The sequence below is a fragment of the Nomascus leucogenys genome, chromosome 21 (assembly GCF_006542625.1).
Source record: "Nomascus leucogenys isolate Asia chromosome 21, Asia_NLE_v1, whole genome shotgun sequence".
Taxonomy (NCBI): Eukaryota; Metazoa; Chordata; class Mammalia; order Primates; family Hylobatidae; genus Nomascus; species Nomascus leucogenys.
In genome coordinates, this window is record NC_044401.1 from 57243354 (window position 1) to 57252701 (window position 9348).

Here is a 9348-nt window from a genome sequence, read left to right on the forward strand (position 1 = left end):
CATGTTCCATGCCCGATGTAATTGTTATCACTGACAGATCCTATAGGAGCTATATGAACATACAGCTATACTACCTGAACTCCTGGCTTCTTTGGACAGCTCAGCAGAGGAAAAGGGGGCACAGAAAATCAAACAAAGGCTCTTAAATACTTCCACTTGAAAGTGATAGTTCTCGTCCACTCACATTCCACTGGCCGAAGCACATCATGAGGCTACACTCCACTTCAAGTGGGCAGGGGATTGTAGTCCTCTTTGTCCCTGATTAGAAGAGAAATGAATGTTGGCAAACATTAGTATTACCAAATACCGAAAATTAATTGTCCTGTGTCTCTGTTAACTCATCTGTAAAATGAGGATGATAATATCGATGTCATAGAGCTATTTATGAAATGGGAAATGAACTAATAAATATACAAAGCCTAGCATTATACTTGGTAGACACAAAACAATAAAATTAACTATGATTATTATTATTAGCATTAATATTTATCTTCAGGATAGACTATTACATTGAGTAGCATCACTCTAGGTCTTTTAAAAAAGTATTTCATATATAAGATCAGATTAATTTTCTTTGGAACAAGTTGCATAATCACTAAATTTGTTTCTTCTTTTCTGTAAATGACATCATCACCCACCCATTTACTCAAGCTAGAAATTTTGGCATTACCCTTGATGCCCCTCTTTCCTTACCTCCCTAATTCAATCAATTCACCAGGTCCTATGAATTCTGCTTTATGAATAATTTTCCACCCCACTGTTCTCACCTATTCCACACTACCATCATTGTTATGTACTGAATTTTTGTGTTTCTTCTTGCCAGTCCAAATGTCTATGTTGAGGCCCTAACTTCCAATTTGACAGGGAGAGATGGGGTTTTTTCAGGGGGGAATGGGAACTTTGGGAGATAATTAGATTTATATGAGGTCACAAGGGTGGAGTCACCATGATTGGATTAATGTCCTAATAAAAAGAAAAAGATATACCAGAGCTCTCCATCCTCTATGTGAGGACACAGCAAGAAAGCAGCCAAATGCGAGTCAGGAAGGGAACCCTCACCAGAACCTGACAAGCCTGGCACCCTCGGGCTTCCAGCCTCCAGAATGCTGAGAAATAAATGTCTGCTTTTAAAGACACCCATTCTATAGTGTTTTGTTATGGCAGGCCAACCTGATTAAGGACAATCATCTTTTCCACAGACTGCAGCAACTCCCAGCTGGTTACCCCAGTATTCATTCTGCTCTTCTCCAACTTTTATTCACATAGGAGCCACAGTGACTTTTTTTTTTTTTTTTTTTTTTTTTTTTTTTTTTTTTAGCTTAGAGATGATTAAGCTTCTCTCTGGATGATATCCTTTAATGGTTTCTCATTTTATTTTTTACCAAGGCCTACAAAGCTCTCTATGGGAATGAGCAACCATTCTGCATAAAACGACATTCTATTTCCCAGGGATCAGAGAGTCATCCATATGAGACTCCCTACCTTGGATTTCTACAACTACTTTTATTATTTCTTAAAGAGAAGATGGGTTAGTGGACAGGTAGAAGAGGAAAGAGAAGGCTTAGGGAATCCCATCAAATATTTCCTGCTCCTTTTTATCTCCTGAGCACCTTCCTGACGAAGAAGTGGTTCAGTCTCTAGTTAGGTGTTTGAATCTGAAAGAAGAAATGACAACGTCTTTCATTTTGTGCTTCAATTTCAATTCATTGTTAATGGCTTCTCAAAGGATTAAGGTGAGAATGTTAAATGGGGCTTAGTGTGAAAAAGCATTGAAATTATTTAGTAATGTCTGCCACTGGTGAGAAAGTAGTGAAGAGTGACTGGTTTTGTAACCATCATCTCAGCCCTCCAGCCTGGATGATAGCCTTTCTCTGACATCCGAGGAATCATCTTCCTTTGAAGAGTTTTCTCTCAAAAACCATTAGAAATACTAGTGATCACTTACTTTCTGAGAGTGTCAGAAGGTTTAAATGCTGGTAAAGCTTAAAGAAAGTGCATCATAATGCTAGACAGATGTGACATTCATTCTGTGTCTTGTAATTTCCTTTCACTGCTGGAAATTTTTATTTCTCTCTTATGTGGAACAAGAGTAAAAACAATATTCTGGTTCAAACAGAATCTTTTTATTCAAAGGTCTTATGGTGTGATGGGTAAAAACTTGGGAAACGCCTGCAGGAAATTAGCAGCACAACTTGCTTACTCGCTTTCAGCCTATTAAAATTTTCCTGAAACTTATAAATGGAAAGTTGTTTTGTTCCCAAGGGTCTGCTTGTATGTTGCTTCAGTTTTTAGAAATAATTTAAGAAAATAAGCACAGGACCTGGGAAGTCTGCAGAAAAGTTTCAACTAAGATGAAAAACTCAGTTAACTTTATTATTTTGTTTCCTTACAAAGCCCATGGATCATACCACATTGTTCTTTCTGCAAAACAGTTGAGAATTACCAGTAATTGGGACTGTTTACATTCAATGCCATCAAGACAGAAGCAGCTTTATTATATTGCAGAGGAATGATTAATACATGATGGGGATTAAAGATTGCATCTCAGCAGGTAAGCCTCTTGTCTGATATGTCATTTCACTGATTACAAAGGAATGCAAACTATATAAACAGAAATAATGTTTTTCTCTTATGCTAATTTTAGCCTAGCCCACCTGTGCATTTTCAATTAACTGGAGAAAGGTGAATAATATTAGGTTTGCTAAGGTAGATTTCTGCCTTGTCAGCCCACCCTATCTGATATTAAATGCAGTTACATCTTATTTAAACTCCATTTTTAACCTTTTTTTAATTCCTGAAGAGATAAAATTCAAGCAAATTACTTATATGAGCTATGAGATTTAGGAGATGTGGCATGATTTGGGTAAGGTAAAAGGCTTATCTTTCTTGACAAATTGTACAAATTAGAGCAATGTTCTTGGCTATTTGACTATCGTGATATTGTCGTTTCCTAGCCTTGTGCTTGTTTGCAACAGATCTTTAATACCTAATTTTGTTAATTGCACAACATATCAATGCTCTCCTTTGCCTCTATCACAGGCCAAGGCAAGAGGCAATAAAGATTAATAATTTTAGATTTCCACTGTAGCAAGAATGGGAAAAAAGTGTCATCTGAAATGCCAACTTCAAGCAATTGCAGTGATTTCCTGGAACCCTACGTGACAAGTCCAGATTCAGTGGGAAAGACTGTGAGGATCCGTTAGCAATGTTTACGATGGGCAAGTCTTGTGATGGGGTTACCCTCCTTGCATTAGAATCTGCAGTCTTCTATTAGGCCATTAGCCTTTGACAGCAAAAACTGTATGTATCTCATTTTTGTAGCCCCAGTGCCAGGCACACAGCAGCTGCTCCAAAAGCAAAGGACATCAAGTCTGAATCAGGCTGCTTGGGTTTAATGGCTGTCTTTGTCGCTTACTAGCTGAGTGAACTCGTCATGTTTATAACTTAATTGTGGTTCAGTTTCCTTCTCTACAGAAAAGGCATGAGTTCCTCATTCATAGAGTCATAATAAGGGTTAAATAAAGTCATGCATATCCAAAGTTTAGCCTAGTGCCTGGGACATAGTAAATACTTGAGGAATGCAGGTATAAATTAACATAGGAATGAATAACATTGAAAAGAAACAGAGAAGGATCCTAAGCCGTCCTGCTGGTATATTCATTTATGATTCAAAAATCCTCAATTGTTAAAATTTGGGTCAGAACCTTATTATTCCAGGTTGTTGGTAAATGTGAGGACCCTTCTGGGTTTGGAAGTAGAACAATAAATTGAGAGGCCAAAGAAGCTGCAAATAAAAATTGGCTTCTCTGGGAAAATGATTTTCACATTTATACCTACCTGCCTTTTGTCCTCCTATGCATTTCTCCAGATGTGATACCAATGTGATACAATTGTTGTTTATTCCTTCTTTGACAATAGCAAGGTAGAGTGAGCCTGCCAGTGAGGGCTTAAAATATAGCTCCAGAGACATTCACCACTACTTCCTGCCTCCATGGTTACACATTCCCTTTCACAAATAAAACATGGCCTCATGCTTCATGCTGAGCTTGCATTTTACACACATCATTTGGATCTTCTCTGCAAACCTATGAAGTGGGCATGGTGATCTTCCTTTACAAATAGAGGAACTGAGGCCTAAGATGGGGAGCAATTTCCCTTTAAAAAACTTTTATTGTCAAGGTCCAAATGGCTGATGATTCATGCCATAGATATCCCAAACCAGCTGGTAGGCAGAGCTCTTGGCATTCCAAATGGAAACGTGGAACAGACACAGATCACCTGGCCACACAGACCTCAGCTCTAAAGACAGATGACTACTTACCTGTTAAAGTTTCCTGTGCGCACTAATTTTTAAAATCTAGAGGTAGATAATAAGTAGGTTAAGTTACATTTTAAATTATCCCATGAACATTTGAGAACAGAATCATTTTAAGAATCTTGATTCTGAGATTCACTGTTGGGCTTAAGTCACTGCTTCTGTGATGGTTGGTTTTGGGTGTGAACTTGACTGTATTAAGGGATACTTATCTGGGAAAGCATTATTTACTCTCCATGCTTCAGTAGATACTGAGCCCTTCCCTTTTCTGCTGAAAGGGAAACCCAGGTGGTTTGGCATTTGGTTAGAATAATTGGGCTGCCCCAGGTGTGTCCGTGAGGGTGCTTCTGAGGGAAACTGGGACTAAATGAAGAAGATCCGCCCTCCATATGGGCAGGCACGATCCAATTGGCTGGGAGCCCCAAATAGAACAAAAAGGCAGATAGAGGGCAAAGTCTCCCTGGAGAAGAGACCTGCCTGTAGACAGACATCAGAACTCCAGGTTCTCCAGCCTTTGGGCTCCAGGACTCACACCAATGCGCCACCGGCCTTTCTGACCTTGAGCTTTGGACTGAGAATTACACCATAGAATGCCCTGGTTGTGAGGCTTTCAAACTCAGACTGAGCCACGCTGCAGGCTTTCCAGATTGTCCAGCATACAGAAGGTCTGTTGTGGGACTTCTCAGCCTCCAAAAGCAAGTAAGAAAATTGCCTCTAACAAATCCTTTTTCATATATCTCTCTATACATCTGTAGGTTCCGTCTGTGGGGAGAACCCTAACTAAAACCCATTCTCAAAGGTAGCATGTATAAGAATTGCCTGGGGCAGGGGGATGGAGTCTTGCTAACACACACGTTGATTCAGAAAAGGTAGGGCCTAGGATTTTCTGTAGTTCTGAAACACTTCAGATGCTGTTGATGCTGATGCACAAGGAGCACACTATCAGTTTTCAGTCAGGCTTCCACAAAGTGCTTTCTGCAGGTGTCTTGCATCAGAATATGCACACATGAGGAGAGTCTGCTTTAGTTGCTTAGTGGGTCTCAGGTGGGTCTGGAGAGACCAGGGGAAGCTGCCTGTTTAAAATGCATTCAGGTGATTCAGCTACATATTAACAAAGCATTGTGACATTAATGAAAGTGTTTTCCAAACTTGCTCCATCATTAGAACCACCTGCTAGTTAAAAGGCACTGATTTCCCATGCTTTCCCCCTTACAGACTCAGTTTTAAAGATCTGGCTTATCTCGTTTTGATCTATGCAATTCCTGATAATAGCTTAGTGAGGTTAGGGAACTTGTCCAAAATCAAAAGTAGTAAACAGTAGTCTCAGGTGTATGTGTAGACTAATGGAGAAGTGTCAGAGGAGAAGAAATAGTAAATGAGAGACAAACAGGGAACTAGAGACTTGCATCAAGAGATATTTACATGAGTGCACCTAGAGTACTCAGTGCCACTGGGCTAGCTTTGGAAGGCTTGCTCACCCAACAGAGTTGTACAGTGGCTCCTCCATAGTGTGCCTGGGCTTCAGGAAGGCAAGAAGCAGGTCTTGCATTCAGACTGGTGCAGGCTAAGCTCGAGACAAGACAGCCACGTGGACTCATAACTGCATGGAGAACTTCAGTGAAGGAACTTCTAGTCTCTACCATACTGGTAACACCTGCCTTGTTTTTTTTTTTTTTTTATTTTGTAAAAATAACCTGCACAAACATAATGGGAAATCATGCTCTAAAAATATAACGTTCCTAGTAATCCTCTACCCGTCCATATCAACTTAAGTCAATTATAATCCGTTTTGTCCCCCAGTTTTTACACACATAAATTTTCTATTGTTGGCAAGACTGTTATTTCAGAGACCGGTGAGGCTTATTAAAGGTATCTTAAGGGTCTAAACTAGCAGCGACATATAGAAGTTAGTGGAGGACAGATTTCTGTGGACAGAGTAAGGGAGAATGGTTTAAAATACTCGCATGATAATTAGACCAGAGAGAGCAAAAATATTTTATCTTTTATTGCTAGCCCCAATCTATTATTGAGCATCTAGGGAACTGCGTAGGGAAGTATTCTAAGCTGATGTCTAATCAGTGTTTTTAAAAGATCTTGGTAGCCAAGTCTTTTGTGTATTATATCTAGTAAGAATTGTTTCACAGTTGTTTTCTAATTGTACTCTGGGTGAATATGCGCTAGAGTCTGGGTGAATGTGCATCACTATGCCTGGGGACTTGGTGAGGAGGAACCAGAAATTCCTCCTTTATTATTAATATTCTTAATAAAACTTGATTTTCATGCTTTGGGCCTGGCTCTGTTGAAATCATGGTTATGGAGTTTAAGAACTAGAGCAGAACAAACACAATCCTACCATAGACGCCCTTCCAGAGGGAAAAGGGATGAATGAGGTCATGCTTCTTGGCTAGTGTTAGTCCCCCATTCTCTGTAGAACTCAAGGTGTTGCTTCTCCAAAACCAAATAACATTAGAGTCTCCACCTGTCATCTGAAACCACAGCACTCAGCAGAAGGCCCAGCCTGTCAGCTAATATCCATGCCCCTCATTCAGTGCCTGCTGACTCTTCCAGTTCATCCTACCCGCTCACCCCTAACCTCCACAGACCCACCTGGTTATGATCATCCCGCTTCAGTTGTCTAGTTAACTCACCCCCAAAAATGATTTGAATCTTCATACAAATCAAATCTCCTAATTCCTCTGTCCCTTCCTTCTCTCCTGCCTTCAACCCCATCTGTCAGATTCTGGGACTCAATTGTCTTCCCACAGTTTCAGTCTCCTTTCTTACCCCTGCAAAATTTAGATTTTACATCAATTTTAAAATGGGAGAGAAAATAATTTTAAAGTGAAGTAAATGGCAACTACTCATTACCTACTTGTTCTAGACTTTCCCATGTAAGGATAGTTCTAGATGCTTTCTTACAGATTTTGAATTTAATTATACTGATATTCAAGAATACAATTTATATTTTGATTATTTGTTAAAAACTCGTTATAATAGTTAATCTTAGCAAATGTTTTATTGGTGGGCTTCAGATTAGTATGAATTCATTAATAGTTACACCAAATTTGCATAATGCAAATAAGTTGTTTATCTTTAATTCTTTTTGTCAGCTTTAACAATTACTGAGAGCTACGTGAAAGCCTAAGGGTATGTTGGTAAATTGTCAATTTCTTCTTAGTTATAGTCAAGTTTAGAATTAATGTATCATCTTGCTAACTGAAACTTTGTGGTTATGTGATCTTTCTTGTCCCTAATATTTTTTACCTAAATGCTGTTTTGACTGATATAAATACAAACTCCCCAGTTGTTTTTTTAGCTAGTTTTTAGTATACGTTTTCCATCCTTTTTCCTATCAACCTTTTGATTTTCCTAAGTTTTAGCGTGTTCCTTCGTGGCATAAAGCAGAATTTAAATCTATCTGTCTTTCAAATGACAACATAGTTAATCAATCTTAGTTGTGATTACTGTTGTTTTAAACTTCATTTCTATTGTCTCATTTAATATTTTTGCTTTTTGTATTAGTTTTTAGAAGCTTTTCTGACTGCTTCCTTGCTTCATCTTTTATTTTTGAAAATTCCATTTTTTTCTCTACTATTTTGAAAACCATATGATCCATTTTTAGTCTCAAACTTGACATTTCCCTATGTATTCTTAATTTTTTTGAAGGCTGAAGTCAATCAAAACTTGACTCTCCTCCTGAGCAATATCGAAACCTTAGAATGTTTAAATTCTGAATGTCTAAATTCCTTCAAGTACATATTTTAGAAGATTGTTTAAAGAAGGTTTGTTGTGCCAAACTGTGTATTTTTGTTTATCTGGAAATATCATTTGGCCTTAAGAGATTTTTGCCACAGACATTTCTATTCTAATTGACAGCTATTTTCTCTCTCACCTTGGGGCATATTATTTGAACATTTTATTTTTTATTGTTGTGGGCCTTTTTCCTTAGTTCAGCTAGAGGTGAGGGTCCTTATCACACAGCCACGAAAAATTAGGCTTGCAGACAACTTGAAGGGTAAGGCAGGCTTTTATTGCGTTGAAAAGGAAGAAAAGGGGAAACAGGGACTCTCAGCAGAGTGAAAGCCCTGCTAGTACTAGTACATGCTTCCCTCCTTGCAGATTGAATCCCAAGTTCCACCCAGGAAGAGGAGGGGTCAGGCTCCTTCCTGTTGCAAAGGGCCAGAATTTCTGTGGCTTGGTGCGTATTCCTCCAAGTGTGCAGGCCGGTTGGAGTTTCTCTGGGGTCTCCCTTCCCACCTGGCTGTCTCATTATTATGAACGTTTTCTGATTTCCATTGTTATTTTAAAGAAATCTTCTAATTATTTATAAATGAATATATTTTTAGCTGTTTTTAAGATCATTTTCTTTAGTGTTCTACAGTTTCACTACACATTTCTAGCTATTGATTTGTGATTTGCTTTCTCAGAACTCCTTGTGCTTCCAGGATTGGAAAATTCATTTTTTTTTTTCTTAGCCATTATTTTGGTGAATGATCCATGTGCAGTTGAAATAAAATATGCAGTCTGACATGTGTTGTAATGTTCTATACATGTCAGCTAGATCAAGTTGTTTGATAGTGTTGTCCAAGTATTCAATGATTACTAAGATTTCTATTTTTTCTTTTTTTTTTTTTTTTTTTTGAGACGGAGTCTCGCTGTCACCCAGGCTGGAGTGCAGTGGTACAATCTTGGCTCACTGCAGGCTCCGCCCCCCAGGGTTTACACCATTCTCCTCCCTCAGCCTCCCGAGTAGCTGGGACTACAGGCGCCCGCCACCTCGCCTGGCTAATTTTTTGTATTTTTAGTAGAGACGGGGTTTCACCGTGTTAGCCAGGGTGGTCTCGATCTCCTGACCTCGTGATCCGCCCTCCTCGGCCTCCCAAAGTGCTGGGATTACAGGCGTGAGCCACCGTGCCCGGCCCTATTTTTTCTCTCAATTTTTGAGAGGAGTATTAATCTCCAACTGTAATTGTAGATAGATCTATTTTTCCTCTTAGTTTTGTCAGTGTTTTGAAATTGTTAGGTGCATATAC

At 39.0% G+C, this 9348-nt stretch overlaps 1 long non-coding RNA gene across 1 annotated transcript in view; it reads left to right on the forward strand.

Moving 5' to 3' along the window:
- The window catches only part of LOC105738812, a 63399-nt gene extending 58341 nt beyond the window's left edge, over window positions 1-5058 (forward strand). Inside the window, exons 3-4 of the long non-coding RNA XR_001114665.1 lie at window positions 2395-2551; window positions 3040-5058. This is a non-coding gene — a long non-coding RNA (uncharacterized LOC105738812). The remainder of the gene's footprint in view (window positions 1-2394; window positions 2552-3039) is intronic.
- The last annotated feature ends 4290 nt before the right edge of the window (window positions 5059-9348 follow it).